The sequence below is a fragment of the Ascidiella aspersa genome, chromosome 5 (assembly GCF_963924565.1).
Source record: "Ascidiella aspersa chromosome 5, kaAscAspe10.2, whole genome shotgun sequence".
In the NCBI taxonomy this organism is placed as follows: Eukaryota; Metazoa; Chordata; class Ascidiacea; order Phlebobranchia; family Ascidiidae; genus Ascidiella; species Ascidiella aspersa.
Window position 1 is genome coordinate 6,951,443 of NC_139451.1, and position 16,998 is coordinate 6,968,440.

Genomic DNA, 16,998 nt, shown 5'->3' on the forward strand with positions numbered 1-16,998 from the left:
CCGTTCCAAGCTCGAAGCAACTCTGGATTTGTAAGCTTAACCCAGCACTCTAACGGATCACGCAGTCTCCTTTTTAGTGAGTAATTTACTCACTAAGAGTAACTCCAGCTTCCTACAAAGGTCAATTATTAGTTATATTTCGGTGTAAAATTACAAATCTACGTTCCGCTACAAAGAAAATAATTTATAACCTTTAAAATGATGAAATCAGCATCTATAGTTTGATTGGAAGTTGTGTTCAATTCTTCTTCATAGTTTTGAAGCACGCCACGTACTTTGTTTAAAATTTCCTCCGCCATTTTTACTTCCTTAATGCTGTTGTTTGACACTGGCTTGGAAATTAATGTTTCTGGGCTGACTGGGCAGGGAAAATTATATCTATAAGTTTGCGTAGTAAAATTAATAATATTTTTGCATAGGAAAATACAGTTTTTACCTGCACACTTTGCCACCCTTTCGGCATGACGCTGAATGACGTTGACTGTGCATTTGCAAACTCGATACCTTTTCGTCTGGATCGGTATTTTACATGTTATTTTTGAATCAATAAATTGTTTTACAGCTTGTTCTGAAGCTCCGGTTTTGATATTTGTTAACCCAAAATAAACAGTGTGGCCAACCTATTACAGAAAAACATTATTATAATCAGGTATCGGGTTGCGACTAAAAAATAACATACCTCTCATTTGAAATTCCGTACGGTAAAATAAATCAACAATTTCTCCGATTGGCTGTGATTCGGACTTCAGAATGTCATTAAAAAAATGATGAACTCGTTGATCAACGAGCGGCTGTTATTGGGTTACTTGCTATTAATTTGCAATAGTTTTCCAAGTTAAATTCTTTAGGAACATCCTTTCCTTGTTGTTTGCAAATGGCTGCTACAAATTCAGGCCACCTTCGGTCTGCAGCTGGAAAAACTTGCAAAAAAAGTTGGTATACCAAGTTGGCGAATCATTGCAAACAAATCTCGCATGGTGCTTCCCAATACGGTGGACTCCCCCTAACGCTCCGCAAAGACAATCTTTGTCGAGTTACCTGGCTATGGAGCGACTTCCTTCGTGTTTTCGTAGTGCTATTGACATAGACGAAGCGATCGTTGATATTTTTCCTTGGCACACTCTGTCCAAAAGTCAAATTGGTATTTCTTTCTTGTGTGAATGTGTTGCTGCCGTCTGGAAAGAGTGTAGGGAAGCTACCACTACTCTCGGATTTCGCCCGGCGCCAGTAAATATTGAGAGAGATTCACAGGTTGGTTGCTCAGGTATTCTTTAACCTCTATTAAACTATGAGGGAAATTCGTGAAACAAATGAGGAGTTTACAGGCGGCACGGGATTCATAATACTGTATAGGCCCGCCTACAAAAGCAAAAACAAAGTGAGCTACACAACATATCAAATAGAATTGAAGTAGACTACTACTTCGGACCGTTTAAACATCGAAGAAGTATTTTGAAACGATACGGATGTATGTATATCTTTACGTGCATGAACCACTCGTGCGATACATTTGGAAATCGCCCCAGACCTCACTACGGACTCTGGTAGACGAGGTCCAGTCACCAACATATATTCCGATAATGGAACTAACCTGGTGGGAGGAGAAAGAGAACTGCGTGAAGCAATACGAGAATGGAATCTGTCTGGTTCACGACAGACCTTCTTCAGGCAACGTGAGATTAATTGGCACTTCAATCCTCCGAGCGCTAGTCATTTTGGAGGCGCTTGGGAGCGTATGATTCGATCGGTACGACGACGCAATACACACACTGTTCATAAAAGTTGAAGATGTCGTGAACTCCGCCCATTGACGAAAGTTCCATTGGAAGCCGGAGAAGACCTTCCTCTTACTCCAAATCACTTGCTGAATTAACCCTGCGATCAGCCTTCCCCCGCTCGTCACCGATGCAAGCGACTGCTACGCCCGACAACGCTACCGACTTGTACAGTACGCCGCCGACGCATTTTGGAGGCGCTGGGTAATAATAATCCAAGTATCCGCGTACTATAATTACAAGAGGAAAGTGGCTAGACAGAAACGAAAAATTACGACAGAACGACATCGTTGTAATAATGGACCACTCCACTCCTCGTGGTCGTTGTTTTTTGGCCTTTGGGCCGTATCGTTAAATTGCACCCGGACAAACACGGAGTTTTGTGTCCGCAGCGTTGATGTTACCACAATCTGGATCAACATTGACCCGACCAATCGCAAAACTTTGCGTCATCCTTCCAGCAGCCGCAGACGATGTGACCAGTGACGATGATCGGCAACGATGTCCACCCATGCTCCACCGCTACGCAACGAACATTACGATAGCCGCGAACGGCAAAACTTTGTTTTTGTATCAAAAATATGTTATAGTTTGGTAGTTTTTTGCCCGCATACGCACATGTAAACGCAAGCAATAATAGAAAGAAATTGCAAAGCTTGATTTCTACAATATTTAAACACTAAAGCCGAGCAATTTCTCGTAATTATCATCATATTCCTTTGATAATCGTTTTTTATTTTGTTTTACATTTAAAATCAAAGTGTAATTTATTTTTCAGATAAAATTTTAGTTTTTATTTCCTCCAAATCTTAATTAAATTCGATAGAAACTCCCACTAACTGCAGCTGAGATACAGGAAGTCAGTCGCACATATGTCGCCCCCGACGGTGATATAATGAATGAACGGAACTATATACTACGCTGTGTTTTTCAAAAAATATTTTTCCTCCAACTATACTACTCTCCCTTGACTCAACTTTGAAGCAGTAGACGCACATCTGTGACGCCTGACTATGATATAATCGACACATAACAACTTTTTTAGAGGGGGTCCGTATGTGTTGTATACGATGCTGTGATTGAAACGCGGAGCTATAAATTTGCATAAAGCGACAAATTGAGGTGATTTTTTATTTTAAAACATTATATTAATCAGGTTTTCGCTCTTTTTTTCAAGAAATGCAAGTTTTATAAACACTAGGGTCTACGCGTACTTTTATAACACCTTGCACTTCAAAAACAAAACCATTAAATAGCAAAAAATCAGAAACGCTTAGAAACTATGAACATCTAGCTTTATTGGTGTGATAAACATGAGTTTTTTTAAAGATGAAAGCCAAAATAGTTAAGGTTAAACAGATTATAAATCCTTAAAACTTTATTTCTTTGTCGTATAACAGCCGTTTCAATATTTTGCTGAGTTTGTGTAATTAAATTACACTTACTTGGTGAAAATATTAGTTTTTAGTCTAGAATTCCCTCCTATGTTTCGCGTGAAAGCAATTCAGAAACTGTATGACGTCTCCGGACCTGTTTTTGCTCCCTTTTAACAATAATCCTGTATGTCAGAGATCAGTAACATTTCCTTGTTGAATAACGTTGTATGTGTAAATTGTATTACAAAATCTTTTTTTGCACGCAAATTACGCAAAATATCCTGACGCCTGCCCACTCTTTATTCCCCACACATACGACGAAACCAAAAGAACATTAGGGCTATTAAATTAGAAATTAAAAAACAAATTTCTTGTAAATATTATTACAATTTTCAGTTATATTTTATCATTTCAATCGATGTGTTTTGCGGTTTTTATGTTGTTAGTTTCGTGTACTGTAATTTTTTTCCATTTTAATTTTCTAATTCTCTCGAATCCTTATTAGGTTATTGTCATGGCCTCAAGGTTTAAATTAAAAGTCAGACTTTTCTGCCCTAGGATTATTTTTGTAGACCTTTTTCTTTAGAAATGCACTAATTTCCAACGGATCGGGTGGTTCATGTTATAAACTCCCACTGACTGCAGCCGTTACGCCGTCTGTCATACAATAAAAGTTTGTGCTGATAACTTGTTTTTATTTTGAAATAAATTTTCTTTAACTATGATCATATATTCTTCAATTCATTATCATGTTCTTTGTATAAAAGTCAATTGCGTTTTACCATTATAGCCTTTTTTTTTAATTTGTGCAACGAGCTAAATCACACTAGGGCCTACAATGTTGGCTTTTATTGTACAATCCATTACATACCGTAGCCGCTACATACCGCAGTTCGTGTTGTGTTTGCCTAGTGCATAATGATAAAAATAAAAATACACAAGGCTTTTAAAATCATAATGAACAGTTTTCATAATTGCATATAACAGCCGATGGCAGGAAAGATGTTTAGTTTTCTGCTTGCCATGCTTGAGTCTGGCGTTCCAAAGCAAAATGCACTCCTCTGCGGAATCTGTTTCCCTTTATCGCGTTACAGTCTGTATAACAGTTGCCGTTTCAAACATCATTTTTTTAGGAAATATTGCCACCGCTAGGTAGGATTGAGTCTGGCGTTCCAAAGCAGAATGCACTCCTCTGCGGAATCTGTTTCCCTTTATCGCGTATTAACGCGAGACAGTCGGTATAACACAGTTGCCGTTTCAACCATCCTTTTTTCAGGACCGCTAGGTAGGAGTACAGAGCTAAAACCAATTTCTCCCCCAGCTGAAGGCCCCCCCTAGGTAAAATAGACTTCTCCATGGACATTGGAAGTCCTCCAAATTATAGTTTTCCTGTAAAACTCTGGACAAAAAACGGTCTGAAACCAAACATAAAAGAATTCGAGCAAAAACAAGATATGTCCCGAAAATAAATTTTCCAAAAAATATATATGTCCCATTACAACAATATATTTGAAAACATGGACACAAACTATAATGAAATTAAATTTTTTGAAAGTTGTGGTTCGTTTATTAAGCACAATGAAAAAAAAATGGGTCAGCGAATTGAATTTGTACCAAATAAAGATGGCAAAGGGAGGAGGGGCAAAACATTGTAAATGATATAATTGAAACAACACTTAAATCGTTTTTAGAACTACCTGGTGTTTGGCATGTAGCGCGTGTCGTTCGTTTCATTATTGTATTAGCGACATGCGTCTCTTGTGCCTCGCTGTGTTGATGTAAGGTCACTCGATTAAACTAAAAGGGGGTGTGTTTTATGTGCTCCCTACAAATGGTGACCGCCGACGTGAACGAATTTTCACACAACGCTGGGCTTAGCAATGGAAGAAAATACTATAACAGCAGTTACTATAAAAATACCACAGATCCAGAACTGTGGTCTACAAGTCGAGGCGCAATTAGCGTAAAAGGTGGTATCACGCAATCGCCTTCAAAATTTAACCACGTGGTTGCTGCTATCTATCATCTCACCAGACATCGTAACTGTTGTGCGAGACATCATCATAAAGCACCCTTCACGTGATGAACCATATGAAAGACTAAAAGAAGCACTAATAAGAAGAATCAGAATTTCGCAACACCAAAAACTTTAAAAGTTTTTGCGACATGAGGATCTCGGTGATGTCGAAGCTAAGCAAATTCTCCGCGAGGTTTTTCTGCAAAGACTTCCTGCTAATTTAAGCTGTTCTTTCAACCCTGGATTTAGACTTAGAAGAACTCGCTTAAAAACCAGACAATATTATTGATTTATTAGATCCTCACCAACGCGGGCAGTGGTCGATCAAATTCAATACGACGTTGCAGCATTTAAAAGAAGTTCCAACTTCAATCGCCAACAACATTTTGCGCGTAAAAGTGCATTTCCAAGACTGTTGTGTTGGTATCACCCTCGCTTCGGGGACAAAGCTAAGAAGTGCGTTCCACCGTGTTGCATTGGCGGCTAGTGCCTCTGGTCATTCTCGCCGCTGGTCGGTCATACTTGGTTGAATCCGGTGCCTCTGTGAGCGTAATGCCTGCGACACAAATGGATCGCAATGGCTGTCAAAATAGGATACATATGCACTCGAAAAATCAGGTTTAGGTCAAAAGTTTTCATGGAATTTCATACTGGCCAACGTCACACAGCCAATCAATCCTCGGCGCTGATTTCTTTCGGCATTATGGAATTCTCATGGACTTGAGGCGGAACAAACTTATTAACTCAAAAACATTTGACAGCGTGCAAACTGGCATTTCAAGCTCTGCTACTCTCGGTTTGGTGGCATCAACAACAGCTGCAAATGTTTATGAAGCCATTTTTAACGAATTTCCTGGCTTAGAGCGCGGAATATACAACGATGCTTTCATGCTGATTTCGTTTTAAAGGTTATCAATTATATGTTTTGCAAAGCGGAGTAATGTTACACCGAAATATAACAAATAATTTAAATTTTAGGAAGCTGGAGTAACACTTTTAGTGAGTTTAAATATTCTATGAAAATACTCACTAAAAAGGAGACATATCTGTTTTATCAACTATTATTTCGCTTATACAGCAAACCACGTAAAAAAGAAAAAAATGGTCAGCAGGCACACGGGACAAAATCAACTGCAGCTAAAATCAACTTTGTTGGAACATTTATATTATTTTATTGTTGGACAACTGATATATTTGTTGTTGTTATAGACAGTAAATTGTTAAATTAACAACTTTGTTTTTATACCAGGTAATCGAAATAAATAAAACGAATAGTCACATATATTTAATGATATGCTAATGTTTTCGATTGCATTACCCAAACGCTTTTTCTTTTAGGCATCCCAAAATATAAGACAACTGACAAATAAGAACAAAGAAGATGCAAAGTCAATTAAGTAAGTTACTACGATTTATCACCAAAAAACTAAGCAAAATATTCACTAATTTTGTGACATTTTATTGCAGTGGCACACGCTCAATTTGCATTTCAGTTGGAACAGCACGAATAATAGACCCGTTCGGTGAGATCAACAATGTTAGGAATCTTGGAAACGTCCCTTGAATAAAAATCTGCGATGGACGGCAAGCATTGTTTCTGTATCAATCAAACACTGGTACGATGAAGATGTCCTATCTTGGGTATATCAGAAGCAACGAAGGACACAATGGTTGACGGATACAATGAAAGAATTGCTTGGCTAGATGGATTTTTGTTACCGTCTTATTGTTAGAAACAATTCATCAGCACCTTAAACAAAAAGAAAAATATATCCGCCTCATCATTATTGCCCATACTACCAAGTCAAATCACGTTAAACGAACTCACCGGCGATCACTGGATTACAGTGGTGTACGAATTTATTTAACTTTTTGCCATGTACAGATGCTTATCTAAAAAGAAACATTAGTGAAATTATTAATATTTGCAAGTAACCCTGGTAGGCGAAGCCCCAGGGCCCACCCCAAAAATGTATAAATATTTTACTCTTAATAAAAAATTGCATTTATGAGCAGTACCATTTACTACTATACTTTCAGACAGTTTTTGCTCATTGACTGTGTTTTCAGTATTGCGTTAACACACTCAGTCAGTTGCTGCTCGAAACGGTTTGCTAGCATTGTTACTTATATTCGTTACGGCAGTTGATACAATGCTAAGAGCAAAATAAAACATTCAAAATCGATATTTCTGGTGAAAACCCTTAAAGCCGAGGTCAAAACTAAAATGAAAATATTGCGAGCTTTAGAAAAAAATTGAAAGGTGCCCTGCCTCCTAACAATCCTGGATAGTTGAACAAATAGTGGGAAAAACGCTGTTATTTACGCTTAGCATTTAAGCCACCCTTACAGCCGAACCGTTTTAGATATTGTGAAACAAAACCGGTGAAGTTCTTGAAAAGCTCGAAACAAAGAAAGTCGAACTGATGAAAGTTGTTTGTGTGTGACAAATTAAAAAAAGTTAATTTCCTGCTACTTTGAGTAAGTTATCAAAATTAGGTGTATATGTTTCGTCCTATTATATTTGCCGGCCGGTTTAATTGAATGAACACTTTTTCGTTTTAATCCATTTTGTTTTTTTATTTAATAGCGACGTTGATGTACAATAATATAAAACATTGGCGTTTGTTGATAAAAAAAAACATTAGTCAGTTGTTCTTTTGCCAATCTTACACAGACACTGATATGTACATGCTAAAAAACTGCAATTGACAAATCATGGGTAATGAATGACAGATCTGCTGGTTGGAAAATAAAATTATAGGCTACAGTTCTTATATTTCATAACACAGCCAACAAATTATGTAAATAAGTGGTCGCTAAACATTAGTAACACATTTTTCCTTTCATTTTTATTACAGTAATTTTCTTCGCGAAGGGTGAAGAAAGTCTGTTGTCGTTAAACACTCGCCCTCTTCCGTCGTTTTGTCTGTAAGTGTCCTTTGCGCATTGTTTTGAACGATATAGAATGGCAAGGGGGGTAGTAGGCTGCTAGCAAATATTTTTACAGTGCGGTATGTTAGAGATTAAAAAAATTTAAATTAATAAATTGATATTTAAGATCTGAACACATCAAGTACACTAAGCCATTTATACTACGGAAACATAGGTAACATTTCTTGAGTTCCTCTTGAAAACTTTGCTTGTAAAAAATGTCTTGTCAAACCAGAAGTTGAGAACAATTTTGAGAATGTGTCTCTCACAAGGTAAGTTGGTGGAATTTGTTTAGTAAAACTACTTTTATATTCAGTGGTTTCTTCTGTTGAAGAAGGCTTGGTGGCAGTAAAACCTTCGAAAAATAAAATAATATTTGGTAATTTTTACATTTTTGATTTTATGCATACCTTGTGATAGATATTTTGCTACTACCCATACAAATTCCCTACATTTTTAACAAGAGTGTTTTCAAAAACCCTATTTTAGTTTTATGTTTTATGATAAATAAATTGTCCAATTTCATACCTTTTTAGCACTAAGAGTAACACATTCATTGGAACACCATTAAAATTTCTACATACAAAACAAATGTTTCCTAATTAATTTTATGATATGTATTTGTTGTCATAACATCACATTTTAAGAATCAACAGAATATTGGTAAATTGGCCAGGCTGACTCTCCATAAAGTTGTTTTGTTACCACAGTTTAAAGGTAAGCTTTTAAGCTTTAACACAGATTGTACTCCTACACTATTTTTTTTTGGGTGCAATTTCCTAAAGTCAACAAGGTAAAATTACAAATGCTATTTTTAGGTCTATATAATATTCTACAACATATTAATATATAACCATTTATAGAAGAGCTCTGTGACCGTAGAATTGGAAAATCAGAATGAGATACTACTAGATTTGAACATTAATTTGCACCTAAAAAATAACAACTATTAAATATCCATTTCTCTTTAGAAGTGTTCAGTAAATTTGACACCTGACTCTGCAGTAAAAGTAAAAAGTTAGTTATTGTTTACATGGTTGTTCAACAGCTAGATGTGTTTAATGTACTTTCAGTGTTTTTCATCTGTTCACAATGCTAAATCAGCAATAGAGGTGTTTGAAACCACAACACTGACTAAGTTCATTCAGCAATACACCAACAGCTTTTTTTCTATAGCATAGAACAAGTTTCAATCGAAAAAAAAATAGTAAAGCTAACAAGAAATAGTTATGAAGTGTCATTACAAAGCATATGTAAAAAGGGTAACTGAAGAATTACTAGAGTCAATTTTAACTGTTAAGATTTAATTTGATAAGCACACAGGTGTACCACCAACCTTGGTTTGTTGATCTGCTTTCCAGATTAAGTTCAGTCCTAAAAATAGCGGCAAGTTTATTAAATATGGCAGAGTACAAATTTGTTAGTGTTTGCATAACAATTTAGTGTTTTAGAATATTTTAACATACGACAGTTATAGTAAATTATTGTTTCTCATATTAAAAAAAAGCAGGATTCGATAGGATGAAACAAATACGCCTTACATAATATGTAAAACAACAAAATTGGAACAAAATATCGAAATAAGCATTACAACATGAAACGTGCACAACAGAAAATCCCTAAACATGTGAGTACTTTTGCATAGATAGGTTATGTTTGTTTAGGGCCTTAATGCTTCACTTTTTTAAACAATTCACATGTCTTATTCACCAAGATGATATAATAGAGCACGATGTTGGCCAGAAGAAACTGATGTTTCAAGGGTCCAAAAAAGTGGGCTGCCTGCCCGGCAACCATCAAATTATGGGAAGTCGTTTAATTGGAAATTAAAAAGTGAAGACCCCAGGTTTTAATAAATTATTTGCATGTGGTGTGGTGGCATTTCCAACCGAAAATGATAATTCAGGACATGTCATTGGAGAGGTAAAAATTATGCCACACACATTTTTACAATCTGCTACAATTAACAAGTGAGAAATAATACACTTTTGAACTTTTTCTGCAGGGATTGCTCGAGCCAATTGACAGTCGTCTTGTTAAAAAATCAACGTTCATTTGTTATACACGAGTTGTTTAAAAAGCAGACCCCTCCCAACTCATGACAACAGGCATATTATTTTCCTACAAAGAGGTGTAACATTCGCAACCACTATCACCAGGCTTCAAGCGCAAACTTGCCCGCATTGACCAAGCCAACCTAAATAAAATTATTGAACAATAGGGTGTATCTTTAAACAAAACGTCTGATCCTGTTTTTACTCATGTTTTTAACTATGAGTTTTACTTGTTAAAATTATTGAAAGTTGGAAAAACTGAATCAGTGTTTTAATAAACAACAGTGATTATTTTATAGACAAAAATGTCCTTAACTTTTAAATGAATGCAAATAAAATAATGTTAACAATGCTAATAAAACAAGACATCCAAAATGGAGAAAACTTAAAATATAGTTTCCTAACTTTATAATTCAAAACATCAAGACTTGGACGAAGCATGTTCGTTACTGGATTTGGAGAAATTAAAGTTGTACGTTTTAAAAAAAAAAATTGAGAAAAGACGTGCGTTACCCCGCACTTGGATTTATTTCATCGCGTCAATTAGATCGGAGTACACCAGTACGTACTGTCTGTCTTCATTTCTTTCTGTTATATACGGCGAACTCACCACAGAATACCATTTCTGCTGGGACACCGAGCCGCCAGTCTAATAAAATGGCGACGGCCGTTGGCCCCTCATGGGCGGACCAGAGACGTTAGTCATACATGTGAAGTGGACATATCCATTTTTCACCTCCCCAAACAAAGGCCCAGATTTATCAAATTTTTGAAGAAATACGTGTTTCGTCCAAAAGCCTGCAACAGCGCACTGGCTTGCATCCAAACTAAATGCTCTGAAAGTGGTTAAATTCGCTGACCCGTTCGACGAAAATATTGTTAAAAACACCCAGGATTAAACTGGAAACCGGGAGGGTCACCTCGTAGAGAAAACGGTTGAAATCACCCCTTAAACAACCAGAGGATGTTCCCCACATCGGAATGGCAGAGAAGAACATCCCAGGAGGACGAAAATCCCCCCCGAGGAGTTCTTTCTCATCGTCGTCATCAACCTCCGGCGCATTTCCCAACAGCTGATAACAGCCCGATATTCGAAGGTCTTAATCAGACCACTTTTTAACTTTCCCTTTTAGCCACTCAGGCAAAACATAATGTCCCCCATCCAAAATTGAAATACTAATAATGCCTAAGCAAAAATAGCTACTTTTAAACCTTTGATTTTCGAAAAAAATGTCGTATTGACATAGTTTTCTTGTAGGAGACACCCAGGTTGGCTCCGGGTTGTGTAGGTTTGTTTAATTCTTGTCCCTCCGGAGGTGTCGCCATTTTATTTCCTTTTCGGATCTCGCCGGAAAAATTATACTTTAACCCATACCATTCTTTTAACCAATACGCCCCCCCCCCCCCCCCCGTCTGGGATAAATAATTATTTAGCCAACAATAAATTTTTCGAAAACCTTTACCCTTATGTAGTAACCTCCTCTCAGCCCGCTGGAGATTTTAATTGTGTTCTCCAACCTCACCTCTCGATAATTACCCTGTTAGAAACCCTTAACATATACACGCTAAAAAACCTTTTCCCGCCGCACCCACAATTCCCAGTCCCACTCCCCAACAATATTACCTCATCACACCCTCTTAAATACAAATACTTCACCATACCATTTGGAAAACTCGGATCAGAAAAATTATCACCCCAGACCCGCAACCCACACCAAAGCCTAATAGTATTTTTTAATAACTCTATTCGATCCCAGTGCCAAATTGAACAGGCCAGACCCATCTCTCCTCACATTGACCTGTTCGTTAAACTGACCTCCTCCCTCCTTTAATACCAACTGACCCACCACGCCAAATCGTCCCAGCCCCATGTGAAACCCAAACCTTAGGTCTCTCCTTCCCCCATAAATTTTAGATATCTCTTGGTTGTTATTGTTGCAACCCTGACCCCTTTTGTCTACTACCAGGACGCCATTTTGTTTTTTCATCCGCCAATTTTTTTTTTAATTGTTGTTGCATTTCTTTTATATTTAGCCCGTTTTAGGGCAACCAGAGCGTCCGTCCCATAACCAGGACTAAGTAGCCTGCCATGGCCTAAAAAATATAAAACAGCGCATATCCTATAATAGGGGAGCAATACAACCCGTTTTTAGAACAACCAGACCTGCCCCATGCATACTGAAAAGCGTTATTACGCCATACATGTTTTTATCAATAAACCACAATGGGCAATGATGAGCCCAAACCAAAGAGGGACACACCCCTAAAAAAGAAAAAAAAAGTTAATGGCCAGACAAAAAATAAATAGAAAACTTACAACAACAGGCGTTTGTCAGTTTGTTCATGAATGTGAAGATGAAGTGGACGACAACAATTCCCCTGTCATCAACTGTGAGCAAACTCTTTTGTTTGTTCATCAGTTTGCTTGGCAGAGGAGGCTTCTCCAGCACTATGGACAAAATATATGTTTGCTTGACAACAAAGTATGCCTTTGTTTTTCCTTTGCGTCAAGACGAATGTTGGCTACAGTGTGGTTGGCAGTTTCATTCGAAACTGCATCTGACATTAAAGAGTCTCTTTCCATCCTTAAAAAATGGCCAGAGAGTTGGAACCCCACCCTCTTTATGACCAACAAAAGTGATGCGGAAATTAATGCAATACAGCATGTTTTTCCAAGTAAGTTAAGAGTTTGTTGAACAAATTATCAATGTGAATTGTCAAAATGTAAAGTTATAAAAAACACAAAAATATCAAAATATTTAAATTGTTTTACTTGAATTTTAATCACAGATTGTCATGTTTTGATTTAGGACTTTCATCGCGAACAAGCATGGGAGCGTTGGTCTAAGAAATCGGACAATAGGATTGCTGACCATCGATACGAAGCCCTTGCTCTCATGAGGGAAGTCGCAAAGACTGCCAGTCCTCTATAGCAGCCTTAAATTATATCTACAAAGGAAAAATAATATTAAATTTCAAAAGTAAGTAAAGGAATGGAATATGTTTTTGGCACAAGTTCAACTTTTTAATTTTCTTTATGTAGAGATGGGTGTGGTTGTACAGAGCAGGCAGCCTACAAGTCCCTGTACCAACAACGTTGTTGAGCGGCAAAACAGGGTGCTAAAGGAGTGTCACATGCGGTTTCGCACTGACAAGTCTCTCTCTAATTTAGTGACAGTTTTGCATAAATAATGGTGATATATTTTGATATGCTGTTATGTGGAATTTTATATAATTGACTTGAAAAACATTGTTAACACATTAGGAAAAATGAAAGTTTTTTATACAAACCTTTTTAATTTCAAAGGTATACACAAGAAAACTTGTTGGCATCTGAGAACTACCGCCGGTTCAGTAAAGACGTTCCAGCGTTTTTACACAATCAGTCACGTAAATTTGTGCAGCATTGCATGGACCGACTACAATCTTCATTGTTGCTTGATAGGTATGCCATCATAACCCAGGATGAATATTTTCATGTAAAAAGTGCAGAAGGAAAGGCAGTGTGTAGCCTACAAAGTATTCCTTGGTACATCAATCACCTTTTTCCTCTTGTAGCTGTCCGGATTATAGAAGGAATTTTTTTGCCATGCAAACATATGTTTTCTGTTTTTTATAGCTGCAACAATATATCTTGTCAGTTTCCAAGCTAGTTCCACTCAGAGAACCATTAGATAGAGAAGTTGAATGTCTGTCTGCAATGTTGGATCAGGCACACCAGTTTCTGATAAGATGAATTTGAAAAATATTTTAAATCTTCTTAGAGATATTCGTAATGTGTCTTTTGATGTTTGTTACTTCGAATGAAGCCCTAATACGGGCAGAGCTCTTCAGCAGGTTCTATCTAATTTATCGGGATGTAAATATGATAATGGACTCAGAGTAACCAAGTCAGGTAGTGCCAAAAAACGAAAATATCCCGATGCCACTTTATTTGATAGGCTCCTCCCACAAAAACAGCCCAATCCTAATAATAATCCATATGCTCATCGCCATGGTAGCTATGCCAATTTCATGAAACCCCTTTTACAATGTAACATCTCTGCAGCCAAACATCAAACAAAGTCCGTCACAAGTACAACAGCGGCAGTCCGATCATGCTGATGTTAATAATACCTTTTGCATACAACAGGCATTCTCCCCCAAAATATCATCTCTAACAAAGTTTAATTTGACACTTGATGAAACTCTACTAAGGAATGGGCCTCATTGTGTGTCTTTGACGCAGCTAAAATCACTTGAAGCAAATGTTAGTAACTGAGCGCCGTATTTTGATTTCATGTGATCCAATGTTTAAAGTAGGGGCTTTATGATCAATAGTTTTTATGTGGTTGCTTGAGCAGCAACATTCTGATGTAATCTATGCCTCGTCCATGTTGCACAACACTTCTTTATTAGATAAAAAATTCATCTTCATTCCTTGGAATCCTTCTAACAGACACTGGGTTCTTTTGACAAAATCCCTTCTATATTTGGATCCTATGCAACATGTTGATACTTGCCCAAGCGTATTTCTTGATAAATTGCTGTTTTCCAAGTTTAACTTTCACATTAATGAAGTTGAGTCCTATGAAAGATGTGTTTCCAAACTAATCACAGCAGCTGTGGTGTTTTTTGTATGTATGCAAAATGGCTTGCAGCTGGTCAAGACCTTTACACAATCTTCAAGGTCAAGTTATAGTTACCGAAAGGAAATCTTCGAAACCATTGTTGGAAGAAGATGTTTAACCGGAAATCTAGCGAAAGGCAAGTGTAAGGTTTGTGAAGAAGATGACAAAGAGATGCGGAGACAAAATTGCTTCAATGTTCGAGATGTCATCACTGGGTACATAGTGGTGGTGTTAGTCGAGTCCTTATCAAGGCCAACTGCTTGAAACTTGTGACTGTCACGTATATTTGACCTAAGTTAAATATGTCTTATCTGCTCCAAGTACTTGCATTTCCAGGTAAACAAATTGTCTTATGTTTTCTATTTGCTTGTCAACATCAGGGCTGCGACTCTCAAAATTAAAAAAAAACACTAGATTAGATTATTGTTAAGTCTGTGTGCGTGCCATAATTGCATTATTAAAGCAACTATTTTCTAAATATAACACATTATTATCGAATGAAAATTCAAAAAATAACATAAGCACTTGAAAACATTATTACAAAGCGAGATAAAAAGCAAAAACTTCACTATACTACTTGGCTGCGTTACTTTTGCGAAACGTGTGTGATGCTCAGCCATAAACCCAGCTAATAAAAGCGCTTTTATTGCCTTTTCTTGTTAAATATTTCTTGGGCACTACTTAAAAATGTAGCAATAACAGTGGTGGTTTTGAGTTTGGTAGTATTGTTCTTTTTGTGCATAATGTTGTCTATGTACAGTGCATTAATTGGTCATTCTTAGTTTTATCTATCTATCACTATCATCAGTCTTGTACGGTTTCAGTCAACATCCTCAAAGCTTGCTGTATCCGACTATGATGACTCAATCGAGCCAAGATTGGGTTTTGGCCTTGGGGGCGGTTCTATTCAACTATAATTAATTATAACCTAGCCAGAGATTCTCCCTAGAGGCCACCGAATTTTTAAAAGGTGAGTTTTCATTTAGCTCTACGTGGAGGGTAGGAATTTCTAGACAAAGCCAGCTGCCTGACCCTGACAGTAATCAGTATAAAAACTAGTTATTAACAAGCATCGAGCCACGATCACAAAACTTGATCAGGCTTTTTTCACAGGATATTACTGAATTTCAAGGTGATAAAAAAACACTAGATATCTAGTGGAAAACCATTAAGAGTGGCAGCCCTGGTCAACATATAACTGAATTCCAATGGGTCTTTCTTTTCCGTTTGTTACTTTCCTCACAAAATGTCACCTGCATAATATTTTTGATAGGACTGAAAACCGTTTTGCTTGCCATTATATATTTTTTTTTTTATTTTTGCAAATTATCATAAAGTTTCTAAACCAGGGGGGGCGGGCAACATACGGCCCGCGACGAGATTTTGAGAGGCCCGCAGACAGTTTCTGGTGCCACAATTCCCCACTACTTCAATTTCTAGAGATTGTTACTTATTCTTTGCTTTGGGTTGAAATTATATTTAGAATTTACAAGAAATATTTTCCCATGGATTTGCCCAGAAACGTAAGTTTGAGTGTCGCGAATTTGATAAGGATTAAATGCCCAAGTACTTTTTCACTCATCAAAATCCGAATGGTGAAAAACAAATGATTCCGGTTGCACATCAGTGATATAATAAAGAATGTTTGGACGTTAAGAGATAAACATAGTTCGCTAATAAAAGCATCATCAGTAGGGCGATTATTTTTTGACAAAATTTTGACCTGTTATATATTGATTATTTTAAACAACAGCATTAGTGTGTCTTGGCGTCATCAACAACACGTTTTTCATGTTTTACTGACTATCCGTCGAACACAAATCAGCTATTTTTTCGGGTTTATGCAAAATTATTAAACTCCTTAGTTGATATTTTTGTCATTTCAAAAAGTCAAATAACTATAAATTGCCGAAGAAAACAACGCTGGTTGTTTTAGAAACTGTTGTCAAGGGAAAAAGACAGCAAATACTGTTCAATACATTTTGTCGGAAATAAACAACTGTATAATGCAAAAACGAAGCTGAGCCTAATATATATAACACAGTATGTCGTTGAATATAACTTAAAAAAAAACATTTTTAGACTTGAAATAATTTTGACAAATTTTTACCTAACGTGTAAAAAATCTCATAACATCTAAACAAAAAACGATGTTCGGTTTATATAATGCCGTGTTCAACGAGTACAACGTTAGTCGCTATTATGCGACAAAACATGCAAGCGTTTACAGTT